The sequence below is a fragment of the Stenella coeruleoalba genome (assembly GCF_951394435.1).
Source record: "Stenella coeruleoalba genome assembly, chromosome: 20".
Lineage (NCBI taxonomy): Eukaryota > Metazoa > Chordata > Mammalia > Artiodactyla > Delphinidae > Stenella > Stenella coeruleoalba.
The window spans coordinates 58,137,726-58,151,362 of NC_137166.1; positions in this window are offsets into that span (position 1 = coordinate 58,137,726).

A 13,637-nucleotide genomic window follows, 5' to 3' on the forward strand; every position below is an offset into this window, starting at 1 on the left:
ATATTGAATAGCAATGAGGACAGTGGGCATCTTTGTCTTGTTCCTGGTTTTAGAGGAAAAGCTTTTAGGTTTTAAATTCTGAGTATGATGTTAGCATGGGCTTATTGTTTATGGGTTTATCATATTGAATTATATTCCTTGTACACTTAATTTGTTTAGAATTTTTAATAGGAAAATATGCTCAATTTTGTTAAGTGGTTTTTCTTCATTTATTGAGATGATCGTATGATTTTTATCCTCATTCTCTTAATATGGTGTGTCATGTTTATTGATTTGCATATGAGGAACTATCCTTGTTTCCTGTGGATAAGCCACACTTGATGATAATGTAAGATTCTTGAATATGATGTTGAGTTTAGTTTGCTAGTTTTCTGTTGGGAATTTTTTCCTTCTATGTTCATCAAGGATGTTGGCCTGTAATTTTTTTTTTCTTATAGTTTCCATAACATGCTTTGGTATCAAGGTATATTTCTCGCCTTAGCCTGAGAAAATGAGTTTGGAAATGTTCTTTCAGCGTTTTGGAAGAGTTGAGGAAGGATTGACATTAATTCTTAAAATCACTGGAAGAAATCACCAGTGAATCTGTCTGGTCCTGTGCTTTTCTTTGTTGGGACAGTTTGTTATTATTAATTAATTAATTTTTAAAAATTGAAGTATAGTTTATTTACAGTATTCGTGTCAGAGTAAGACATAGTGATTCAGTATTTTTATAAATTGGGGAATTCTATGATGGTCCAGTGGTTAGAACTCTGTGCTTCCCCTGCAGGGGAATGGGTTTGATCCCTGGTCTGCAAACTAAGATCACATGTGCTGTGCAGCACAACCAAAAAATTTTTTTTCATAAATTATACTCAATTTTAAGTTATTATAAAAAATTGGCTGTATTTCCCTGTGCTGTAAAATATATCCTTGTTGCTTAGCTTTTGGGGAGATTTTTAATTAATGATTCAGTTTCCTTAATTGTTACTGACCTACTCATATTTTTTCCTTCATGATTTAATGTTGGTAATTTGTTTCAAATAATTTATCCATTTCTTCTTGTTTATCCAGTTTGTTGGCATTTAATTGTTCATTGTTTATGATATTTGTGTATCTGTAGTATCAGTTGTACTAGCTGCTCCTTCATTTTTGATTTCATTTATTTGAATCTTCTCTTTTCTAATTTAGTGTAGCTAAAGTTTTGTCAATTTTGGTTCTTTTCAAAAACCAGTTCTTAGCTTTGTTGATGTTCCTATTCTTTTTAGTCTGTATTTTATTTCTTTCTGGTCTGATCTTTGTTATTTCCTTCCTTCTAGAATTGAGCTTAGTTGTTTTTTTCCTAGTTCCTTGTGGTGTAAAGTTAGGTTGTTTATTTGAGTCTTTTTCCTTAATGTAGGCATTTATTACTATCAGCTTTACTTTTAGAAATTCTTTTGCTACATCTCACGGCATGTTTTGATTCCATTTTACTTCATCTCAAGATAATTTTATTTTTCCTTCTGATTTTTTTTCTTGAACACATTTGTTGTTCAGGAATGTGTTATTTAATGTCCATATATTTTTGAACTTTCCAGTGTTCACAAATATATTATGTTATTGATTTTTAGTTTCCAACTCTTATGGCTGAATAAGAGTCTTGATATGATTTCAGTCTTCCTAAAGGTGTGAAGACTTGTTTTGTGACCTAACATATGATGTCTTTTAGAGAGTGTTCTGTGTCCACTTGAGAAGAATGTATTGTGCTGTAGTTGAATGGAATGTTCTGTGTATGTTAGGTTGAGGTGGTCTAAAGTTCCATTCAATATTTCGTCAATGTTTGAGCTAAAGTGTCATTAAATATTTCCTTATTGATTTTCTGTTTGGTTAATCTACCCATTCTCAAAAGATGGGTATTGGAGTCTGCTAACATTATTTCATTGTTGTCTTTTATATCTACCAGTTTCTTTTCTTTTTTTCTTAATACTTATTTATTTATTTACTTTTGGCTGTGCTGGGTCTTCGTTGCGGCACACAGGACCTTCGTTGTGGCACGTGGGATATTTTAGTTGCTGCATGTGGAATTCCTAGTTGCAGCATGTGGGCTCTTAGTTGAGGCGTGCATGCAGGATCTAGGTCCCCAACCAGGGGTGGAACCAAGGCCTCCTGCATTGGGAGTGTAGAGTCTTACCCAGTGGACCACCAGGGAATTGCACCTTCCAGTTTCTTAATATTTGCCTTACACTTTTAAGTGCTCTGATGTTAGATTCATATTGTTTATGTTCTGTCCTCTTGATGAGTCAACACCTTTATCATTATTCAATGACTTTCTTTGTCTCTTGTGATAGGTTTTGAGTTAAAGTTTATTTTTCTGGCCTAAATGAAGGCTATTATAAGTATAAGCTACTGTTTTCTCGTTTCCATTTGTATTGAGTTTTTATTCAGTTCCTTCTCTTTCAGCCTATTTGTGTCCTTAAAGCTGAAGCAAGTCTCTTGAAGACTTTATCCTCAGCCACTGTGTGTCTTTTGAATGGAGAGAATTTTGTAAGGACTTTGTAATTGCCATATTGTTAATTTTTGTACAGCTGATTTGTAGTTCCTTTGTTCCTTTTTTTCTTTCTCACTTTCTTCCTTTGTGATTTGATGGTTTTCGGTAGTGGTATGCTTTGATTCCTTTCTTTTTATCTTTGTGTATCTACTGTAGGTTATTGCTTTGTGTTTACTGTCTGGTTTGCGTAAAATATAACAGTATTTTAAGCTGATAACAACTTAATGTCAGTTCTATACTAAAAGTTTCCTTTTAGAATCCTCCTACACTGTTGGTGGGAATGTAAGTTGGTATAGCCACTGTGGAAAATAGTATGGAAGTTCCTCAGAAAACTAAAACTAGAATTACCATTTGATCAAGCAATCCCACTCCTGGGCATATGTCCAGAAAAAATTATAATTCAAAAAGATACACACACCCAAATCTTCATAGCAGCACTATTCACAATAGCCAAGACATGGGAACAACCAAAATGTCCATCAACAGATGAATGGATAGAGAAGATGTGTGGTCCATATATAGAATGGAATACTACTCAGCCATAAAAAAGAATGAAATAGTGCCATTTGCAGCAACATGGATGCATCTAGAAATTATCATACTAAGTGAAATAAATCAGAAAGAGAAAGATAAATACCGTATGATATCACTTATATGTGGAATCTAGAATATGACACAGATGAGCCTATCTATGAAACAGCAACAGAATTACAGACATAGAGAAGAGACTAGTGGTTGCTAAGAGGGATGGTTTGGGGAAGGGATGGAGTGGGAGGTTAGTGGGTATAAGCTTTTATATATAGGATGGATAAAAAAGGTCTTATTGTATAGCACAGAGAATTATATTCAGTATCCTATGATAAACCAGAATGATAAAGAATATTTTTAAAAAAGAATGTATATATATGTATAACTGAATCACTTTTCTATACACCAGTAATTAACACAATGTTGTAAATCAACTATACTTCAATAAAGATAAAAAATAAAAGGGAAAAAAAGTCCCATTTTAGTATCTCACCCCTGTTGCATTTATATTTTTGATGTGACAGTTTATATGTTTTTATACTTGTAGTCATTAAAAGTAATTGTTGGCGTAGTAATTTTTAATACTTTTGTTTTTTATCCCTTATACTAGAATTAAGTGATTACCACACCACCATATTACAGTGTTAGCATATTCTGAATTTGAGTATATACTTAACCTTTACCACTGTGCTTCATATTTTCATATATTTTCCTGTTGCTAATTAGTGTCTTTTCCTTTCAGGTTGAAAAGCTCCATTTAGCATTTCTGGTAAGGCAGGTTGAATGGTGATGAACTCTCCCAGCTTTTGTTTATGTAGGAGAATTTTTATCACTCCTTCATTTCTGAAGGACAACATTGCCAGATAAAGTATTCCTTAGTTGGCAGTTTTTTTCCTTCTGCATTTTGGATTTAATGTCCCACTCTCTCCTGGTCTGCATGGGTTCTGCTGAGAAATGTGCTTATAGCCTTACAGGGGTTCTCTTGTATGTGATAAGTTTCTTTTCTTTTGCTGCTTTCAAAATTCTTTGTCTTTGACTTTTCAGACTTTCATTTTACTGTCTCAGTGAAGATCTTGTTGGATTGAATCTGGATGGGGACCTATGTGCATCATGTACCTGCATATCCTCACCTCTCTCTCTTGATTTGGTTGATTGTTTCCACCATTTTTTATTTAAATCAGCTTTCTGCTCCTTTCTCCATTACTTCTCCTTCTGGCACTTCTACAATGTGAATATTATTTCCATTGATGGCATCCCATAATTTACATAGGCTTTCTTCAGTCTTTTATCCCTCTAGCTGGATGATTTGAAATCACCTGATTCAAGGTCATAGATTTTTCTCCTGCTTGATCAAGTTGGCTGGTCTCTGTTGTATTTTTCATTTCATTCATTGTGTTCTTCAGCTCCAAAATTTAATTCCTTTTTCTTTTTTTTCTTTCTTTTTTTTTTTTTTTTTGTATCTTGGAACTTCTTGTGTTTTTTTGTTTGTTTGTTTTGGCCACACCATATGGCATGTGGCATCTTAGTTCCTTGACCAGGGATGGAACCTGTGCCCCCTGCAGTGGGAGTGTGAAGCCCTAACCACTGGACTGCTAGGGAACTCCCATTCTTGGAACCTGTTGATTTGTTTGTGTATTTTTTTCCTACTTTGATTGAGTTACTGTTTGTGTTCTCCTGGAGCTGGCTGACCTTCCTTAAAACATTTATTTTGAAATCTTCATCCAGTTGTTTATAGATATGCATTTCTTTGGATTCACTTGCTGGAAACTTACACTCCTTTGGTGATGTCTTGTTTCCTTGATATTCCATGTTTCTTAGAGTCTTTTGTTCATGTTTATGCATTTGATGGATCAGTCACATCATCCGGATTTTCAGACTGGTTTTGGTAGGGAAAGACCTTAACTTGGGTTGGTTACAAGGTCACTGGCTAGGTGGGGTGTGGCAGTTTGGGCTGTCAGAAGGGACCAGCCATGTAATGGCTCTGCAGCTCTGTCAGCTCTAGGGACACCATAGATTGTAGGGATTCTCAATAGGCAAGGCTGCAAGGTGAACTCACAGGTACCTTGCCCTGGTGAACCTGGAGAGTGTGACATCAGTACTGTGTTCAGATCATACCAGGAATGTTTCTCATTTACCCAGTATTTTTTTGGTTGTAGCTCGCGACACAGCCCATGTCTACTTTCCCTTCTCCACTGTTAATCCTGTGCTGACTAGTCAGTTTTACTCCACTGTGATATCTACTCTGACTTCCAGCCCAGGGATAAGCCCCATGTCTCTGGACTTCAAATCTCAGCCATTTCTCTCATACCTCCTCCTCTCTTGCTCTGCAACTTAGGTCTGCATGTGCTATGAGGTGTCCACACATCCTTAAATTGGCCTTGAACAGAAGCTATTCTACTGCAGTTGGTTTCTTCTGGGTTTGGACATATGCTTTCTACACAGCGTCACATCACGAGCAGAATAGGTCCTGCAGGAATCCTCTGGCATATGAACAAGTTCTAGAATATGCCTACTTGGTGCTGTACACCTTGAACACTGTAGAGGTCACACTGCAGAGAAGTCTTATAGGAGAGAAGAATTTGCTCTAAAGGACTGCCTACATTCCTTGTGCTCATAAGGCCTTTTGCTTGTGTGAATTCTCTGATGTTCATGAAGGATGGAATTACAGGGAAAACATTTCCCACATTCACTGCACCCATAAGGCCTTTCTGCTGTGTGAACTCTCTGATGATTATTGATGTTGAAACCAGAGAAAAAAGACTTCCCACATTCACGGCGCTGATAAGGCCTAAGTCCAGTGTGAACTCTCTGATGTTCAGTAATCACAGGGCTCTTGGAAAAAGACTTCCCATACACACTACACTCATATGGCCTCAATCCTGTGTGAACTCTCTGATGATAACAGAGGCCAGACCTAGATGGAAAAGATTTCCCACATTCACTGCACTCAGTATGAACTCCCTGATGATAACGAAGTTTCCTCCTACTGGTAAAAGATTTCCCACACTCTCTACACTTATAAGGCCTTTCTCCTGTGTGATCTCTCTAAAGATAATAGAGGCCAGGGTGAGAAGTACAAGATTTCCCACATTCACTGCATTCATAAGGCCTTTTTCCACTATGAACATTTCAGTGTTGAGTGAGGTAAGATTGATGACTAAAGGATTTCCAATGCTCACTGCACTCAGAAGGCCTTTCTCCTGTGTGAACTCTCCAGTGTACAATTAGGTAAAATTTTCATCTAAAAGATATCCCACATTGAGTACACTCATAACGCCTTTCTCCAGTGTGAAATGTCCGTTCTTGAACTATGATGGATCTACAGCTAGGAAACTGTGCACATTCACTGCACAGGTAATAATTTTCTCCAATGTGTCTTCTCCAGGGATAAATATGCACAAAGTTTTGGTTAAAGGATTTCCCACATTTGCTGCACTTGTACTGCCTTGTTTCAGTGTGAATTCTTCCATGCAGATTGAGGGTTGAGGTTCGCCTGAAAGATTTGCCAGACTCACCACACACGTGAAGCCTTTCTCCAGTATGCACTCTCTGGTGCACAACAAATGAGGATTTGTACCTGAATGTCTTCCCACATTCACTGCACACAGAACAGTGTCTTCCAGGGTGGACACCCTGGTCCTGAACAATTGCATGTTTCAGGCTGAAGGCTTTCTTGCATTCTCCCCAGCTGTAATGACTTCTCTGCTTTGTAAAGTTGCCTCACGCTGGGCAATCATTTTTGGCTTCTCCCTGGTGTGAGTGGTCTGTTGCTGGAGATGTCCCAAGGTGGCCAGAAAGTCTTTCCCAACTTCCTCACAGGTAAAGGTCTTCCTTCACACATGGCATTTGCAGTTCTTCACAAACAAGGCCCTGACTGCAGCATTACTGAAGGATTTCTCTTCCATGTGCTGCTTCTGGTGTTTTTGGAGGTTTGCACTAAAACGAAATCGCTTCAAACATATTCTACACGGGAACACTTTCTGACTGTGTTGTGTTTCTTCATGCTCAGCCAAGTGAAAAATACTTCTCAAGACCAGACTACACGTCTCACTGGAGTGATTCTTCTGGGAAAACGAAGGTGCCTTAGGAGTCCTGGCCAGTGACATGCTTATAGAAATGCTTCGTTGAAAGGGTGCCTCTGCTCCACAGCAGCAACCTAAATGCAAATAAATGGTGGTAAAATGCATGCAAATAAACTTTATAAACTTTATGGAAAATTCCCCTCTGTCTCCAACCCCCACCCAGGTCTGTGGCTTGAATTTTGGAGGTCAGATCAGACCAAGTTATCACTACTCAAAGAAGGAGTGGGGCGAAATCGTTAAAAATCCTCACAGATCTGGAGCCAGTGGTGACTTTCAGGGAAACACTTATTCCTTAACACCATTATGCACCTTCATTATTCCTTCCCTCTAAGCTTGGCAATCTTTCATTCATTCTTTCTTTTATCAAATGAAATGTTTATTATTTCGAATGAGAGGTACCTTCTTTGCACTGATCCCAGTAATTTGCTGTAGACATAAAATTACTGATAAAGTGCATCCTGTTCCCCAGAACCAGTAAGAAAGAAGATGGAGGTGTTCAGTTCTATATTAATCACAGAAAGTTTACAGAGACTATTAAGAGTTCTCTGTAGTAACAGAACCGATGTATAGACAGGGAGAGAGAGAGACTTAATTTATTATTTATTTATCTATTTATCTTTTCTCAGGGATAACTGTGGTAAGAAAGAGACATTTTAAGGAAATGGCTCACAGAATTGTGGTGGATGGCAAGTCCAAAACCTGCAGGGAAGGCTGGCAGGCTGGAGACCCCGGGAATAGCAGATGTTGCAGTCTGAAGACAGCTTATATGCAGAGCTCCCTCTGTAAGTGTCTGTGTTCTAATCTCCTCCTATTATAGGGACACCAGTCATATTGGATTAAGGCCCACCCTAATGAACTCACAGTAACTGAATTACCTCTTTAAAGACCCTGTCTCCAAATACAGGCTTATTTGTAGGTCTTGAGGGTTAGGATTTAAACATATGAATTTGGTGGGGGGCATGGGAGGACACAACTCAGCCCATAATACTTCATACTCTGGCATAACTGAATTCACGTCCTTCTCACATAAAAAATACATTGACTGCAACCCACTTGCCTGCAAAGTCTTAACCCCTTGGATCAGGCATCACATGCCCATCATATCTTCAACAAATAATCATCCAGCCACAACCTTGATGTTCTCTCAGGAGCAGCCTTCCCCAGTTTTTAGAAGAGAGATAGGTTTAGAATTCCCCTAGTCTTCAAGTTCCTGGTCCTTTTTGCTTAACAATTCCTGCTTCAGTTTCTCTGTCTCCTCTTGCATTTACTGTGAACAGCAAGGAGAAACCAGGCCATGCCTTCAAGAGCTCGCTTAAAAATCTCATGTCAGTATCCAGGTTCATCACTAACAGGTTCTACTTTCCACAAAACATGAAAATGCAGTTTGGCCAAGTTCTTTGTCACTATAACAGTGATTGCCTTTCTTCCCATTTCAAATAACATGTTCCCACATTTCCGTTTCAGGCCTCATCAAAAGCAGCTTTAATATTTATATTTCTACCACTCTTTTGTTTATGATGATGTATGTATATCTGTAAGATGATAGGAACTTTTTCTACAGCTCTCCTTTTTTTCTCTCTGAGCCCTCTTCAGAATCACCTTTAACTTTCATGTTTCAATCAGCAGTCTCTTCAGGGCAGTCTAGGCCTTTTCTAACTTGTTCTTCAAAACTCCTTTAGCTCCGCTCATTACCCAGTTCTAAAGTCACTTGAATACGTGTAGGTATTTGTCATAGTAGCACCTCTCTTCCTGGTTCCTAAGTCTGGACTACTCGGTGTTCTTCAGAGAAACAGAATCAGTAGGGTGTGTGTGTGTACACAGTGTGGAGGCACAATTCTTTCTATCCTTGTGTGTACCCTTATCATCTTACAATATATTGTATATTTTATTTATTATTCTGTCTGATGTATATCTTTTTTGTTGCTAGTATTGGCTTAATAGAGGCAGGTCCTTTACCAGATATTTTTCTTTCTGATACCTCTTATAGACACGAATAATGTTTGACACACATCAGATGCTTAACACATGCCTATTGAAGCAGTGAATAAAAGTATACCCATTTTGTCCATGTTCCTTTTTAAGATTCTGTAAGTTCTTCCTACTTCTCTCTTTTCTTCTTCTTCCAGGCTGCAGTAGTGCTCAGAAGTCAGAAATGAAAAATAATAATATTTTCTAGGTAAAACACTTGGGTTGGTGAGAAACACAGCCCATGAAGCCCATCCTTTGTCTTAGCTGTTTTCTGTCACTTTTTAGACTGTGTCTTGCCTATCAATTTTACCTGATCTTTTCCAGCCATTTCAGATATGTTATGGCCTGGGTTCCTGGCTTCTTCCCTTCCTCAATAAATTACTTAATCACTGCTAATAGTTCTCAATAATTTGATCATTTTAAAATGTTTCTCTAAGATCATCTCAAGTCCCCATCCTCACACTGTCACTGCATTTATGTGTGAAATAAAAATTCATTCCCAGCAAGTACATGACCTGATATTGTCCCAGACTTTTATCTACTGGGTAAAATGACCCCTGTGTACATGTGCAAAGATAGGAATTTGGAAAATTTTGGCTTACAGTGGTATTTATGCCATGACATTGAATGAGATCACTAATGTGTGCAGATTGTGAGGAGAGATGACTATTGATTAAACTCTCAGGAATTCCATTACTAAGTGGATGAGAGAAAATGAAGAATCTGCAAATTTAAGTTAAAAATGCAAAAATTATCAATGGTGTCTAAAGCTACTGAGAGGATGTTTAACCAAAATCTTACCTATCACTGTTATGTTTAGGAGTTTGCTCATGACATTGGTTTTATGAGGATAAACCTGCACGTAGAATGAGTGAAGAATTACCTAAGAGTTGAGATAATAGAATAAGAGAGGGAAAATGCTCTAAAAAAGTGGAGTTGTAGGGACTTCCCTAGTGGTGCAGTGGTTTAGAATCCGCCTGCCAATGCAGGGAACACGGGTTCAATCCCTGGTCCAGGAAGATCCCAGGTGCTGCGGAGTAAGTAATCCCATGTGCCACAAATACTGAGCCTGTAATCTAGACCTTGCGAGCCACAACTACTGAGCCCACACGCTGCAACTACTGAAGGCCGCACACTCTAGGGCCCACGTGCCAAAACTACTGAACCTGCCTGCCTAGAGCCCACGCTCCAAAACAAGAGAAACCACAGCAATGAGAAGCCGGTGCACCGCAATGAAGAGCAGACCCCACTCGCCACAAGTAGAGAGAAAGCCTGTGTGCAGCAACGAAGACCTAACGCAGCCAAAAAATAAATTTAAAAAAAACAGTGGAGTTGCAAAGGGTGTAAGAAATGGTAGAATCAGAAAATGTACTGGATGAAAGAGTGACGTGTAATTGTTTCAAGGTGTCCAATATTTATCAAGTTATTTTTAAGAGATTCAAAGAGACTGAAGCGCATTGATGGGCTTATCTTACAAGAGATTTGATAAAACAGCTTGTCTTGGCCAAGAGCTTCTCCTTAGGGTGTCTCCGTAAAGGGTCTTTGAAGACAGTGGCAGTTTTGGAAGGAAATATTTTCTAGATGATATTGGATATAAACTTGTCCTTTGTCTTCACAGAGTGGGCAGGAGGAGTTGTCTTAGCCATTAAGCTTTGCCCCAGTATTTCAAGGTGGGTGGAATTCAGAGTGACATCCCCCAAGTGCATTGGATTCTGCTCTTTCCTCTGCTGGATACTGTAGCACCTGATAAATACCTTTAGTTGCTGTGAGTAAACTGGACCAAGAAAGAGGAAAAACAACTACAGAAATAATTCATAGATACTGTTTTTCAGTCATTTCAGAAAGGTGTATTGCCTCACTACATGCATTCATGTTGTTCTTCATTGACCTGATGTGTTACGGGCTCCTGGTCTACCAGTGGCTCCATGGGTCTTTTCCCACACAGACACAAGCAGAGAATCCAATGCGTTCACAGCAGCAGCCCCTCCCCTAGACTTTCCCATGAGACCAAAGCACCATTCTTATCGTGCTGAGGAAAAAACTGCGTTCACCATTCTCATTCTGGTGAATATGTTGTCTGCTTTTACCCTCTCTTTTTATTTTATCTTTTTGGATAACTCCGATTATGAACCCACATCATGGTCTAATGAACGCCTCTGCAAAGGTATTTTCAGGTTTCCCGACATTCATCCCTTAGTGCTTTTTGGCAGTGACACTCAGCTCTCTCAGTTTAGCTTTCCTGTTGGGCAAGGAAAACAAATATTCTGAGTGTAGCTCCTGGGCTATAAGTTCTCTCTAGAATACCCCGCCATGTATTTAATCAACTTTATATATTTGTAGGCTCATGTTTTATGTCATTTCATCTTCCAGAAGATTTTGACTCAAAATTGATAACAGTGATAATAGCTCTGCTTTGTATTACATGTAGAGTATAAAAACACGAAAGCTACTCAAAAATAATTTTCTAAAAGTATATAATGTTATTCACTACAGGTTCAGGGAATTTTATGATAATATAGAGAATGTTCAAGATTTAGGAGTGTAGGTTATAACAGCACTTTAATTTAAACGTTAAACTTTATGTTGACACTTAAAAGATTTATTTGAATTTACAAAGCATAGTGGGGAAAATAGATGTTTCATTTGGAGAGCAAAAGACCTGGGAATACTCTTGAGCTGTAAAGTCACATATGGAATTCAAAGACTGAAGGAAGATCGATGTGTTTGTGGTATAGTGTGCGATGGGAAGAGTGATGAGAAAACAAACAGAGGAAGCAGGTGAAGGCTTTTTTTGCCAGGTATCAGAGGATATCTCAGTGATGAGAATGATCCGAAGTTTTTGTAGGGAAGATGATGAGTTTGTGGGGGATTAGTCAGGTGGGATAATAATCAGTGTTGTATATGATAACAAGTGTAAGTATTTGATTCAAATAAATTTACTTTATTAAACTCTACATTTTAGCATCATTTAATATTTGTTTTAATTGAAAACTTTGTGTTTGTTTGAAGTAGTTCTTAGCAGTGATGCATTTACAGTATTTAATAGGAATATTTTGGAAATTACGTTTTTATGAAAGTGAATTTTAGAAATTGTGATCTATTGGCAATTGGAGGATACTTTTAAAAGTTGAATGCTCTTTTCCTCTTTATTACCCAACTGTAGTAAGTTATTTGCCTTTTATTACCACTAACATTTATTAACATAATACCTGTCAAATGTTGAAGCACTAACTCACAAAGGGCCTGTATTTGGACATAGGGCATTTATAGAGGTAAATAAGGATAAGTGAGATTATAAGAGTGTGGCTGTATTCCATTAAGACTTGTTTCCTTCCATTGACAAAAACTCAATTAACAATCAAGAAGAAAAAAGTTAACTTTATTCAATTAAACAGGTTTATAACCCGGGAGACAGAGTCTCAGAATGTCTGAGATCTGTTCGGCCTGTTAGAAGTTGAAGGCACAACGATATACATTTATGAGACAGGATCATACAACAAAATGACATGCTGACATTTTACACAAAGTTCATAGGCCAAGTAAGCATGTACAAAGCAGTCAGTGAGTCACCATAACCCCCAATAGAGTTGGGAAACAATGCTAATCTTTTAAGAAGTTACATTGCTAGCATCAGAAGAAAGGGGAAAAAAATTGATCTTTGCAGTCAAGAAAGCATTCCCATCTTTGAGGAAGACTAGTTAGTGTGTAATGCAGAAGCACACTGCACATTAAGGAGGTAGAGGGGCCAAAGCAGAAAATTTTATGTTTAAATTTTCTTGTCCTGCCTTGAAATATAAATATCATTGCACCACTCATAAGATGAGGGATAGACACCAGGAGTATGCACACGGGGAGAAAAGGCTATGTGAGGACAGAGCAAGAAGTTGGCTACCCAAAAGCCAAAACAGAGGCCTCAGGAAAAACTATACCTTTTGACACCTTCCTGTTAGACTTTCAGCATCCAGAACTGCAAGAAAATTAATTTCTGTTATTTAAGCCACCCAGTCTATACTCTTACTAAACCAGTTTCATTTGCCCGATGCACAGCAAGCCAAACGTTGAGACGCTGAGGTTTGCAGCAGAGAAACTGTTTATTCATAAGGCAGCCAAGCGAGCAGAAGCAAAGACAAATCTCAGATTCACCTCCCCAAAGGGGAGAGGCTAGGAATGTTTATGGGATAAAGCTGGGTGGGGGGTGGGGGTAGGGGGATGGGAATTGAAGATAAGAAAAGGTGATTGTTGTTCTGCACAGGTAAAAGTAAGCTACAGATTTTTTCATGAGACACCTGTTCAGAAAACGGCAGTGTTAGCATGTTCTGAGGGTGGGCTGTTGGCCCTCTGACATCAAAAGGTCACTGAGCCGACATTTGCACATGCCCAGATGGAGGGTCAGTGGTCTTAACCAGTTTTAACCAGCTCGAGCTCAAACTGGACACAGCTGACTCCCAATTTCCTAAAACACAACTTGGGCAAAGATCTTAGTGTTTAGGCTATTTGCCGCTTAGGAGTACCCGCAAGTTTTTGTAAAAGCAAAGTGAGTTTGATCAGTGAAGGCA